At 40.3% G+C, this 12,783-nt stretch overlaps 1 pseudogene; it reads right to left on the minus strand.

The window, feature by feature from the left end:
- Nucleotides 1-5,006: 5,006 nt before the first annotated feature.
- On the minus strand, nucleotides 5,007-5,625 carry LOC112925918 (mitochondrial inner membrane protease subunit 1 pseudogene; annotated as a pseudogene).
- Between the last annotated feature and the right edge of the window lie 7,158 nt (nucleotides 5,626-12,783).

The raw sequence follows: 12,783 nt of genomic DNA on the forward strand, positions 1-12,783 counted from the left end.
TCTAAATGCCCTATGCATTTATCAGCATCTCTTTACTCTGGCTTTTGGGAACTTAAATGATTCCCAGCCCTGTGTGAGCTCCAGGACTTGTCCTGCTTCAAGTTGCTTGGAAATTACTTGTTCCTCAGAAATTAATTTTTCCTGGCCTTGTGGAGTTGTATCCAATGCCTTTGAAAATTGGTATTCAGTCCACTATTCAAGCAGACTCCTAGGCAGATGTCCGGTGCTATTTCTCTATGCATCTCCCTCTTCTTTAGTGCTTTGCCCTGTAAATTCTGGCCATTTCAATGCCCCCAAACCCAACTTGTCTCCTCAACTCACTGACATTTCTGGGTCCTGCTTGGGTTCCCCCTCCCTGTATTGTCCTCCAGAAATTATCTCTAGGCTAAAAGCTGAGGTAACTGTAGGGCTCATCCCATTTGTTTCCCTTCTCGAAGAGACTACAATGCCATGCTACCTGTTGTTCAACATTGAAACAGCTGCTATTAATTTTTTTTCTGGTTCACTACTCTAGTTGTCCATGGTGAGAGGTTAATTCTAGAGCCTGTTGCTATCTTGCGACCAGAAGTGGACATTCTAACCAAAATGTTTTTATTAAGAAAACTCTAAGAATGCATCATTTCTTTCATAGTATTTAGACAAATACTCATATGCTGGCACACAAATTTAATAATTTCAATGGCTATATTTGCAAAATTTTCCAGAAAAGCCTATTCATTATGGGCCCCACAAAGATACCACATTTCTGAAATAGAAGAAGACCAACTTGATGCAACTCAGACTGGTGAGCACTGTCTGTCTAATGGTCAGTGCTTCCACCAAACCCGCGGCTGAGTCTCATTTCCAGGGTTACCACAGAGGACAGGGAGGCCAGATTCTCTAGTTCGTGACAAATTTTTAGATTCTAGGGGTATGATTTCATGCACTACACTGAATGCAGGGTTATGATTTGTTTTCCTAAGATATGATACCTTTCTTGTTTTACTGGACTTAGATGCTGCCAGTTTGACTTTGCCCAGCACATTAACAATGCTTCATATTACTCATTGCTCTTACTCTGGGAAAGAAAACCCTGGCAGCTATGTGGGAGGAGCTTCTAGTTTGGATGCAGTTCTTCTGAGAGTGAAAAGGACTCTTTTCCTAATGATTAATAATAATAAAATAGCAGCCAACACCACTACTATAACAAATAGTTCACCGGTAGCAGGAATGAAAACTAGAAATCATTACAAAGGATGTATGTTGAATGAATGTACTAACCAATAAACCTTATTACTGATATTCAATGGAAAATGGAATATGAAGGATAATAAAATGCTGGAGCAAGATCTACCCTTCTTCTGTCTCTAAATGTCTTTTCACTAGCCCATGAGGGTCCATTTTATTGAATCCACTACACTGTCTGACAAAATGTGCTAATGGTGGGCTTTGCTGAGCTCCTGAATATGTGCATTTCCAACTCTTTTCTATTAAAAGCTTTCTTCTCTCATTTCTAGCTGTAAAAAGTTAAAGCATGGTAGATCTCAGACATAATGAAGGATAATGTAGTTGAATGAAGCAAGCAATTTCGAGTTCTTATTTGTTCATTAGCCTAAGATTTTTTCCCCTTTCTTTTTGTAGTTTTGCACCATATAGTTTCAGAGAAATTTCCTATTTGGGGGAAAAAAATCCCAGAAGATTAACTCACTCATAGAACTAAAAGGCAATTTTCCTTTAAGCATTATTCAAAAGAAACTAATTATCTTTAGAGAGCTAGGAGAGTTTGCAGTGACCTCTTAGGCTGATTTTGTAGAGGCTTCATAGGACAATTTTTGATTGCTAAGCTATATTCATCTGATTTTTTTTTATTCATCTGATTTTTAATTTTAATAATTTTCTGTGAGATATTAAAACAAGATTCATTGCAAAGTATCATTGCAGCTGTTCCTTGGTTAGCTGCAATTATGTATCAGAACTGAATGCTGCTGTTAACATCCATTGGCTCTATTTATTTAGTGTTGCTCCCCATAAGTATATAGTTAAAAAGGAAAAGTTTTATTATTTGAACATATGTCAAGACCCTGATTCATCGCTGTCATCACAAATTGGAAAAATTTTGAATATCAGCTAGAAGGGAAACACTGCATTCTTTAAATCCAAAGAAGATAATTTTCATAAGGTTGGTTCTTTCTAATAGTTTCAGACAACAGGAGTGGATCTGGGGTGGTCCTCCGAAGAACACATGGTGAATGTATCAGAAAAATAGAGGGCACATGGCTTCTGGAAAAAATAAGAGGCCTTCTGATTACCTGATATGCTTCACCAGGTGATTATTTAGTTACAAGATTTAAAAAAGGGTCCATTTTTATAAACTGGAAGTGGGGAGGGCAGAGAATAAAATCCTTAATAAATTAATTTAGCACTTGGAAAGAAACTCACATTGGGACAGTGTACTGTATAATTCGTTTGTTGTGAGAATTAAATGAATTAATACATGAAAAGTGCTTCCAACAATGGCTGGTATGCAATGACAGTTATATGTGAGGGTCATTTCATGCGGCTACAGGACTTGAAACAATGGCTGGCTGCTTCCAAAGTCCGTCATTTGCTAGGAAATGGGGAAGTCTGTTTCCAGAGCTGTGACCATTTGTATCATAAAACCTCATGCCATTTTATCATTAACCTGGGGACCCACGAGGAACCCTGCAATGATTGACATGATCAAGTCCCGTGATGGTAAAAAATTTCTTTCGTGATTTCCCTGTATCTCATTTTGGCTACATTTTCCCCCTCTTTTTCTTTTGTCATAGTCCTTCAGACAGACATTCAAGATCCATAAAAAAGGAAAAACGAGGAGAAGAGTAGTAACCTGGTAATTAAGGCAAGCAAGTAAGGTTATGCATTTACTCAAAGAATGGACCTAGAATTATATCTTGTAAATTTTCATATATAACATTTCATTATAATTAATAACCACATTATAATAAACATTATGTTATAATTAATATCTCCAGTTGCAGGTTTCATTTCCTCTTTGGTCCAACAGTTATGTAAAGAAGTGTTCTTTCCCCCACACAGCATGCCCTCCCGTCCTTTGTCTCTCCCTTCCTTCTTTCCATTTTTTCCTTTTAAAATTTCTAATTGGAGATTTTTTTAAATGGTTATTTTGAGATTTTATTTATATATTTGACACAGAGAGAGAGAGAGAGAGCAAGAGAACACAAACAGGGGGAGGGACAGGAGAGGAAAAAGCAGACTCCCCACTGAGCAGGGAGCCTGATGTGGGGTTTGGGGCTTGATCCCAGGACCTGCGATCATGACCTGAGTGGAAGGCAGACGCTTCACCACCCAGGCATCCCAGTTGTGTATTTTCTGAAGATTTGCATATTTGATAAGATTTTTCCATTATTGTTATATGAAAAGGACACTTTACTGAATTATAGAACTCATGAGTCATGGCTGTTTCCTCTAAACATTATGGGATTCCCTCTTTTTTGGCATTGAATGTTGCAGAGAAGATGTCTGGCTCCAGTCTGGTTTTGGAATTTTTATTTTTATCTTCTCATAGATAACCTGGAGTACTGGGTGTTGGATAATATTATGGGCTGAGTTGTTTAGCGGCCTCAATAGGGTAGAGAGGGAACAGGGTCGCACATGGGGCAGGAAGGGAGAGATTGATGTGTGTCACGGAAGTTGTTTCCACTCTTTGCTGAAATTATTGCACCAGAGGTCAGATATTTTATACATGTTTTTTTCTTTTTTTGTTCAGCCTCCAAGTACACATGATAGGCACAGCTTTCTCTGGGATCTCCCTGGGGCTTTTATCCACCAAACTGGAAGCATGATTTGTCATTGTGGGTGGATGTCCCTCTACATATAGTGTTCCAAATATCTCTAATTTGGGAGTGTTTTTTGGGGGGGAGGAGAGTGTTTTTTAATGTATTAGGAGGAAGTGGTCAGACAGGTAAAATTCTAGATGAGAGAAAACAGAGCTCACAGAATTTCATTGAATGTCCCTCTCCAAAATATGGTGCAGTTAATTCCCATTGACAAAGTGTCTCCATAGGAGTGGTCTTCATTTTTCTCATGGTCTTTTTTGCCTTTTCAGAATGAGGTTCAGGGTCCTGTCTCCTTCTGCATTTTAGGAAAGTATTTCTCCATGTCAGAATGATCTGTGCTACTGTTGAGAAACTGAGTAGGCAGTAAGGTGAGTTGTGGCAAGGTTTTCTGTTACATCCTCAGGTTTGCTTTTCTGCTCTGGCCCTGCAACCTCCGGATCTCTGCATCTGCCCCCTATGCTGCCTCTTGCTCTCACCATTGATAACTAGGGATTGATGGAGAAATCTGTCACGACTTGCCTCGCTTTTTGGGGCACGGCACCACCTCCAGGGTAGGAGAACTGAGTTGGCTTTTGGTGAAATCTTTTGATTCTGTTTCTCCTACTTTATTGGTCAGATAATTCTCTCTATTGGCAACATCTTAGCTTTCAGCACAGAGGACTTGTTTCTGGTATTTTGCTTTTATGATTTTGTCTGTTTCTGGGAGGAGGATTTGAAACTGGTTGTTCCTATGTCATCTTCCCTAGAATTTAAAAGATTACACAGAATTTTTGCTCTCTTTTTTAAAAAGATTTTATTTATTCATGAGAGACACAGAGAGAGAGAGAGGCAGAGACACAGGCAGAGGGAGAAGCAGGCTCCATGCAGGGAGCCTGACTCAGGACTCGATTCCAGGTCTCCAGGATCAGACCCTGGGCCAAAGGTGGCGCTAAACCACTGAGCCACCCAGGCTGCTCAGTTCATCTCTTTCTTAAGAGGCAGAAAGATTCCTTTGAGAATTCTTTTTTTCTGGTCACTCTCAGTAATGTGGCCGAACTCATTCATTTTTCAACTGTTTCATATTAGCTTTCTTTGGACTTCGAACCCCAAAACTTAGGGGGTGCTCCTTTCTTTTGAATAGTAAATATTTTACTAGTGAGTAAATGCTTTCGGCGGCAATAATAAATTCACTTGAACAGAAGACAGTAATCAAGTCAAAAGAATACGTGCTGGCTCATCAGAAAATTTGTGGCCATTAGGGCTGTCACTTAGAAATCCAAAATCACTCAGACACCGAATCTTAAGATATGTCCTCTTAATAGTTTATATGGAACAGGTCCATTGGACCTGGAATCTGTAGAATTCTGTAAATTATCACCGTTTAATCAAATATGATCCACTGGCAAGTAACTATGGCTTTTAAAGAAATCTGATGAACTATTGGTGAACATTTTGTCTCCTTGCAAGCCAATTACTCTTTTGCAAATATTTGATTTTGGATCACTCTGGCTTTTTGCAATCATAAAGTCACCTCTTTGGATACCACAACAATGTCCACTAAGATTTTCTGCAGAAACGATACCTGACTTTGAATTGTAGGCACTATTGGTGGTCCAGAACACATTATCATCAGCATATTCAAAAGCACAATGAGGTATACAGCCATACTGAATAGTACAACTGACAATTTGAAAGGTTTTCCCCAGAGCATCATGAAGCAGAGTTCTATGTAGATACTGCCATCATCGAACATATATAAGTCTGTTCTGCAATACATTTGATTTTTAAAGTGATTGCAGGGCTTCCAGAAAAACAAATAAACAAACATCTAAAGTGTGTCTAATGATTCATAGTTTCGGGATTCCTCTGGCCTCAAAGAAGCCCAGGGTGTTCTCACCCAGGACTCAGGTGAGCCTTTCTTACCTGGACCACAGAAAGGATGCTCCTTTTTTGAGGCCTGTCATCCACAATGCTCTAACCTCAACTTCTCTGGGGTGGTGGGAGTGGGCCTGGGGAACAGGGGAGCAACAGTAGTGAGTAGGTGTTCTTGCAAGCATGCTTTATCCCCAGGCCACCTGTAGGGTGACTGATAAGACTGCAGAGCCATCAAGTATTGTGACTGGCTTCACTCCAAATGCCTCCCACTCACTTGCAGACACAATTTATTTTGTAGATTATCTCTGGCGAAATTTTATCTCCCTGGCTTCCCTGTGCCCTTGAGGATGCTACTGGGTATCTTTTTTTCCCATCTATCAGGTAATGAATACACAGAAAAGCAAACAAATCTGAAATAAAACTGAGAAAATAAATCTACTGCAAATAATGTTATAATACAAAAGCAATGTAAAAGATTTTTGGATTATCTTTCCTGCTGTACATTATTGTTAGCATAGATGATGAGTTGACTCTAACAATGTTGACTTGTGCATTATGTCTATAATTCCTCACTCCCTAGTCCTCAAATAAATCCCTTACTGAAATGATTTCACGTACCAGCAATCACATTTCAGCTGCTTTCAACATGGCACCTTAGCTATTTTTTTGAGTGTGATCTTTCAACTATTTCTACCAAGGGAGGCGTAGATTTTGAATGTTATATACTTATGTTATCTTCTTGAAGTATTTTTTTCTATAAAAATGTATGCATTCTAATTTATCTTGTAAGGGATTAAGAGTGGTGTCCTAATTTAGAACATTTCCATCTCTTTCTGACATTTAGTAAGCTGTTAGCGACAACTGACGAGTGTAGCTGCCTTCAAGTTACATCAGTTATATAGTGAACTGGATGAGAATATATTAAGCTTATTTTTAGAATGTTCTTTCTTATAAACGCATCACGGACGTCATAGAGACTTAGCAGCCCCAGTAGTGTGGGAAGTGAACTTGTCAGATATCACTCCCTTTGCAGGGTCAGGTCCAATTGAAACTTAGAAAGGGAAGTAGGGGACCACTCAAGAAAATTCCAAGTGATTCAAGTCGCAGTATTTATAAACCTCTGAGTCAGTAATGATTCAGCGTCAAAGCACAGTGCTAAGGACACTGTTTAGTTAAAGAGACAGGGATGTAAAATTAAACCTCGGACCACCTGTGGTTCGTATTTGTGGGTATTTGGCGTTACAAGTAGGCAAAACATTTGGCACAAATCCGTTTCACTCCAGGCTCATTTGTGTAATTCTTCACAAACTTGAAAAGCAAACCTTTTTTCTCCTCCCAATTGTTTCTTTTCTTTTTTTTTATAATCCAAGCAAAAAAGGAGGTTTTCTGTGAAAGTTCACTTAAAATCAAAATTGGAAGTCTAAGTAGATGTTTAAAAAACAAGACTAGCATTTCTTGAGTATTTCACACCAGATACACCGTAACTAGGTGTTGGTCCCCTAATACCCATTTTACAGCTGTGAAATTGGACTCAGAGAGATTACAAGCTCGCTGAAAGCAGCACAGCTAATAAACAATTTTCAGTCATGATTTAAACTTAGATACTTGCTGTCAGACAGACCAACGTCATTCTATACCATGCTGGCTCCTGTGGTGGAAAGAAGTGGAGCACCATGTTGAACAAGCCAAACTTCCAAACTCAACTTGGGTTTAAGGTAAACTCTGTAACATTATAATCACTAAATGTGGGGATAACATCAGAAATCATTTAGAAATTTTGGAGGATAAAAGTATAATTTAAATGAAGATGGTACTTGTCTATCTTTGGTTTGATATTGGTAAAATTATAACCTCCAATCTTGATTTTTTTTTTCTTTTGAATTCTGAAGACAGATTCAGGGCAACTTTGTCATATTAGCCTTGATGGCTTTATGTGTCTGACAATTTTCCTTCTAGAATGATTTTGGATTATGATGAGCTTCCTAAGCAGAATATGTGGGGGAACAACTATTCAGGCTTTTGACATCAGTTGGTAATGTGGGGACAAACCCCATCAGGGATTTTTAAAATGGCTGGGAATCATCAGGTTTGGCAATGCTTTGTAATGCAGTACATTCTTCCAGCCTCCCAGGGCAGGCCTGTTCTGGAGCCCCTGTCCTTCCAGAATAAAGCTGCCTCCTTGGATGACTGTATTCCTTCCATTGCTAGTCAACGTATTTTTGCAAACAGGGCAAGGCAACTGCAGAAACAGTATATCCTTGTAGCACGGACAGTCCTTACAGTTATAGAAAGGAAACGATGTAGAACAGGGGTCCCCACAGACTTGGATTCACAGGGTAATACATTGTCTATCTATATGTGCATTAATTTATTTAGGGGTCATAGAGTTGTCAATCTTTTATTTTTCAGGTTAAGAGGTTTTTTTTCTTTTTTTTCTTTTAAAGCCCTTATCATCTATCATTTCAGAAAAGAAAGGCCACTCTAAAGATAAAACAAGGAAGGGCCTGGTAGGAGGATAAAGAATAGGCTTCCAAATGGAATAGATTTACCTTCCCTAAAAACTCAGTTTAGGGCACTTACCTCTAATTTTTTGCCTTAATCTGTTGGAAACTAAGTCATAGATTAGCACCATAGATTAGCACTATTGCCAGATAAACCTTTAGTATGAAGCACCTGGAAACCAAACATGAGTCCTAGAACTGTGGCTCAATCACCTGGCCCAGTGGAAGTCTGGGTAAAGTGTCCTACAAAAAGTAGCCTAGAACAGGGTCATCTACACACTGTGTATAAGACCAGCTCAAAAGCTGGTAGCCATTAAAACTGAGGAAAAATGAATGTTTGCCCAGTGCCTGAATTGGGGCCAGGGATTTACTCCAGTGCTCCCTCTGGGATGCCCACACCTCTTTACCCACTGGTAGAAGGCATGGGGGTGGGGCTGCAGGATGAGGGTCAAAGCACACCCCTCAGGAACCAGACAGTCCAGCCCAAAGGCCCAGACTGAGGCCATGCTGCATTAGCAGTGACTGAACATCCCCTCAGAGAGGCTTCCCAGGGGCCCGCATGCCACCCTCTGCCTCAGTGGGTCTTGTGATCCTCTTGCTGGGTTCTGTTTGGGCCAAATATGTCAGCAAAGAGTATAGAGGAGATCACCAACTTTCAAGATAAGCAGACCCAGTTGGAATCTTTATAATTAAACCTAGTATCTTCAGATGCCCTCAGATTAACTGCACCTGAGGATCACTATCAACCGTAAACAGGCCTATCGCATTGAGAGCCCAGGCATAAATAAAAATAGAAATTTTATGTATTTAAAGCAGTTTTTAAAATAATCCACTAAAAATCAGTGTTTATGCCTTATCTAGAAAAATGTTTCTAATAGTGTTCAGTTGATATATTTAGCCTTTTAGGTATATAGTACATACAGATTTAAGACTGTTACAGGCTTTTCCTAAAGGGTAATGTTTTATAATCTTCCTCTTGTTCTGACTAATGCTTTTTTTTTCTTTAAAGATTTTTATTTATTCATTCATGAGAGACAGAGAGAGAGAGGCAGAGACACAGGCAGAGGGAGAAGCAGGCTCCATGCAGGGAATCTGATGTGGGACTCGATCCCGGGTCTCCAAGATCAGGCCCTGGGCTGACGGCGGCGCTAAACCGCTGAGCCACCCGGGCTGCCCTGATTAATGCTTTTAACCCTACATGTTGCTTTGCCAATTATAGTTAGTTGCTTTTCCTCTTTCTTTTCGTTTTTAAAAGAAAGTATTTTCCTGATATCTGCTTACCTCTTTCTTTCTTTTTCACATTAAACAAATCACTTTAAGTGTGCTTTGAAATAAGATACATCTGCTTTTTAAAGTCCAATCTGACAATTTTTGTCTGTGAAAGATGAATCCAGCTCGTTCACATTTAGTGGAATATAAGATATCTTTGATTTTATTTCTTTCGTCTTACCTAATGCATGTCATTTATGTTCCTATGTTTTTCCTTTCTTCTTCTTAATTTTGGTGGGCTGATGAAAGTACTATTAATTCACTCCATTTTACTGATTAAATTTAGAGGTTCTGGTACAATCTCCGACTCGACTAGCTATTACTCTCCCTCCCACTTTGCTCACTTCTACTGAACCCCTCCTTTCTCTGCAGTTAATACAGAAACTATATCTCTCCTTCAAAGTGTTTTATTTTCTGATTGTCCTTTCCACCTTCATAACACTTTTACTTCCTCACTCTTATCTCGGATTAAGACTGAAGAAAAGTTCTTCCCTTCTCTACTGCTCCTTCCTCCCTTCCCAAGGATTGATGAGATAGGTGGTTCTCTGAGACATTTGCAGGTGTTCCCTATAGGATGTTTCTTCTATTTGTATGACCATTATTTAGCACCAACTTTACAAATTCCCAGGCATCCCATTATTTTCAATGGACGTAAAAATTGCGTGCACGTGCATACCCACACCCACTCATGCACACATGGAGAGACAGAGACTCACATTCGTGCCATTTCCTCATTGCCTCTGCCCCACTGGAGACTCTGTTCTGATCTGCATTTGGTTGTCTTACAGTCCCTCCTGGAGTATTTCCTTAGATAAATATGTAAGGGTGACAGAAGCCTGGGATCTCTGCACAGCTGCTCACAGCCTTCCCTCACCCTGGCAGGTGCTTTCTCAGCGAGGGGTAGGGTTTGGGGTGGGGACCCTCCTCCCTCAATTCTATGGGTGTAATTCCTCAGTCTCAGTCTCCTGTCTTCTTCCAATTTGTGTTGGCTCTTTCCTTTGTACACAACCTAGTTTTCGTGTCTGACAGCCTATACATTTTTTAATACTTGAATTTAGGAATTCTGGTAGGACATGCCCAAGTGTGTCTTTGTTTGTGTGTTTGTTTTTAATTTTCCCGCATCAATTCTGCTTGAGCACTCTGACTTTGCAGACTCAAGTCTTTCTTCAAACCAGGGAAAACGTCTTCTATTATTCCCCTGATTAATGCATCTCTGCATCTGTTCCCTCTCCCTCCTTCGGAACTTCTATTATTCACGTGTTAGGTCCCTGCATCTGTCCTCCAAACCCTTTTAAAAATTTTCTCATAATGACTTCCAGCTCTTTGTGTTTTCACTTTCTGCATGAAAATATCTTTCGCTTGATCCTACAGGCCCCAATTCAATCCCCAACAGAGAATAACAGCTCTCGGATATGGAAAGCTAAAGGGGAAAAAACTCTTTGAGGCTGAGTCTTTTTTCCCCCCTCATATTGAGATTGAATTTTTTTGAGTGCTATTGTTATTATTTTTTAAACTCTCATTCAAAAATTAAAGCTGTCTTCTTTCCTCTCCTGCCATTCTTGTTTACCAGGAGCTGTCAGTTTGGGGTATTCTGCTTGTTTTTCCTTGTCTAGCTGCTGGGTCCTATAGCCGCTGCTGTGACTGTCAGGGCTCTGTTTGCTCTTGGGCTATTAGCTGAGCAGGTGAGGAGGCTCTTGAGTGATGGCCTAGCTGGCTGGAGCAGTTATCTGGGCTCCTTTGAATGGGCAATGTACCGCCTGGCAAGCAGTCAGTCCTTGCTTATGGGAAGTTCAGTATACATGCTGCTGTCCTGGAGGTCCTCTGGGACAATTCTCCTCCAAGCAGTGACCCAGGGATCCAGATTGGTCCCTTCCATCTAGTGGATCTTTAATCCTTCAGGACGTTTCCATAATCTTCTGTGGGATACCTGGGTAACTATGGCAACGTATACAACATTTTTTTTTAACCCATACACATTTTTGAAAGTGACAAGAGCTATCAAAATAGAGCAGGATAAGGAGTTCATGCTTATATACTGGGAGTATGTATGGGAGTGTGATTGAAGTTTAAATAGGAATGGTCAGAGTGGACTTTACTAGGAAGGGGCCATTTGAGCACAAGACCAGAGTGTTGAGACATGAGGATATCTGAATCAAGAGCATCCTAGGCAGAGGGACTAGCCAGTGAAAAGGCACTGGGGTGAGAGGGAGTCTGGAGTATTTGAGAATTAGCAAGCAGTTGGCATGGCTGGTGGCCAGTGGTGTATATATGGAGGAGAATATTAAGAGATCAGGTCAGAGAGGTAATGGAGAGCTTGATCAGTTAAGAGGTCACTGCAATAATCCAGACAAGAGTTAGTGGTGGCTGGCTCTATGGTGGTACAGTGCAGAGTGGTGGAGTGTAAAGTCAAATTTTAGATACTTTCTTTTTTTTAAGATTTTATTTATTCATCAGAGACAGAGAGAGAGAGAGAGAGAGAGAGAGAGAGAGAGAGGCAGACACATAGGCAGAAGGAGAAGCAGGCTCCAGGCAGGGAACTTGACGTGGGACTTGATTCCAGGCCTCCAGAATCACACCCTGGGCTGAAGGCAGTGCTAAACTACAGAGCCACCCGGCTGCCCAAATTTTAGATACTTTCTGAAGGTAAAGCCAAAGGGACTTCCTGACTGATATGAAGAAGTGTGAGATAAAGAAAGGAATCAAGGATTTTATTTATTTAAGCAACATTTATGTAGCATTTATACTATGCCTAGGTACTGATCTAAGCATTTGACAACTACCAACTCATTTAGTCCTCATACTACCCTCAAAGGACATTTTTATCTCATTTTTTCAGATTAAGAGACTGAAACACAGAGAGGCGAAGAAATTTGTCATATTGTCATATACAGGATTTAAACCCAGCAAGCTAGCTCTGAAGTCTGCGATGTTAACCACCATTATTCTGCCCTCCGTGCACGTGATAAGTGAAAGAATCACAGGATGGGTATCTGGACTCACTGAGCTCATGAAAGAGTTAGGCCAGAATTACACTTATCACGTGACTTCCACAGGTCCTCATTTGGTCCAGAAGACCACACTGGCATTTTGGGTTCTCAGGAGTGAGTGCCAACTCAGAGCTAGTCTTCTGTAATCCCAGAAAAGTTTGGGTATTTCCACTTCCACGGTGCACAGTCATCCTGGTAAATGACCACATTCCCTTTGGGGAAGACCAGGAGGAAGGTTTATGGTACTTGTGGCACTGGGTCCCTCCTCAAATGGATGTATGACATTTTATTGGGGTCCCCTCTACATACAAGGGAAAAAGAAAAAAAAAAACTCTGACTTCAAGGAACTGAGAC

The sequence above is a fragment of the Vulpes vulpes genome, chromosome 12 (assembly GCF_048418805.1).
Source record: "Vulpes vulpes isolate BD-2025 chromosome 12, VulVul3, whole genome shotgun sequence".
In the NCBI taxonomy this organism is placed as follows: Eukaryota; Metazoa; Chordata; class Mammalia; order Carnivora; family Canidae; genus Vulpes; species Vulpes vulpes.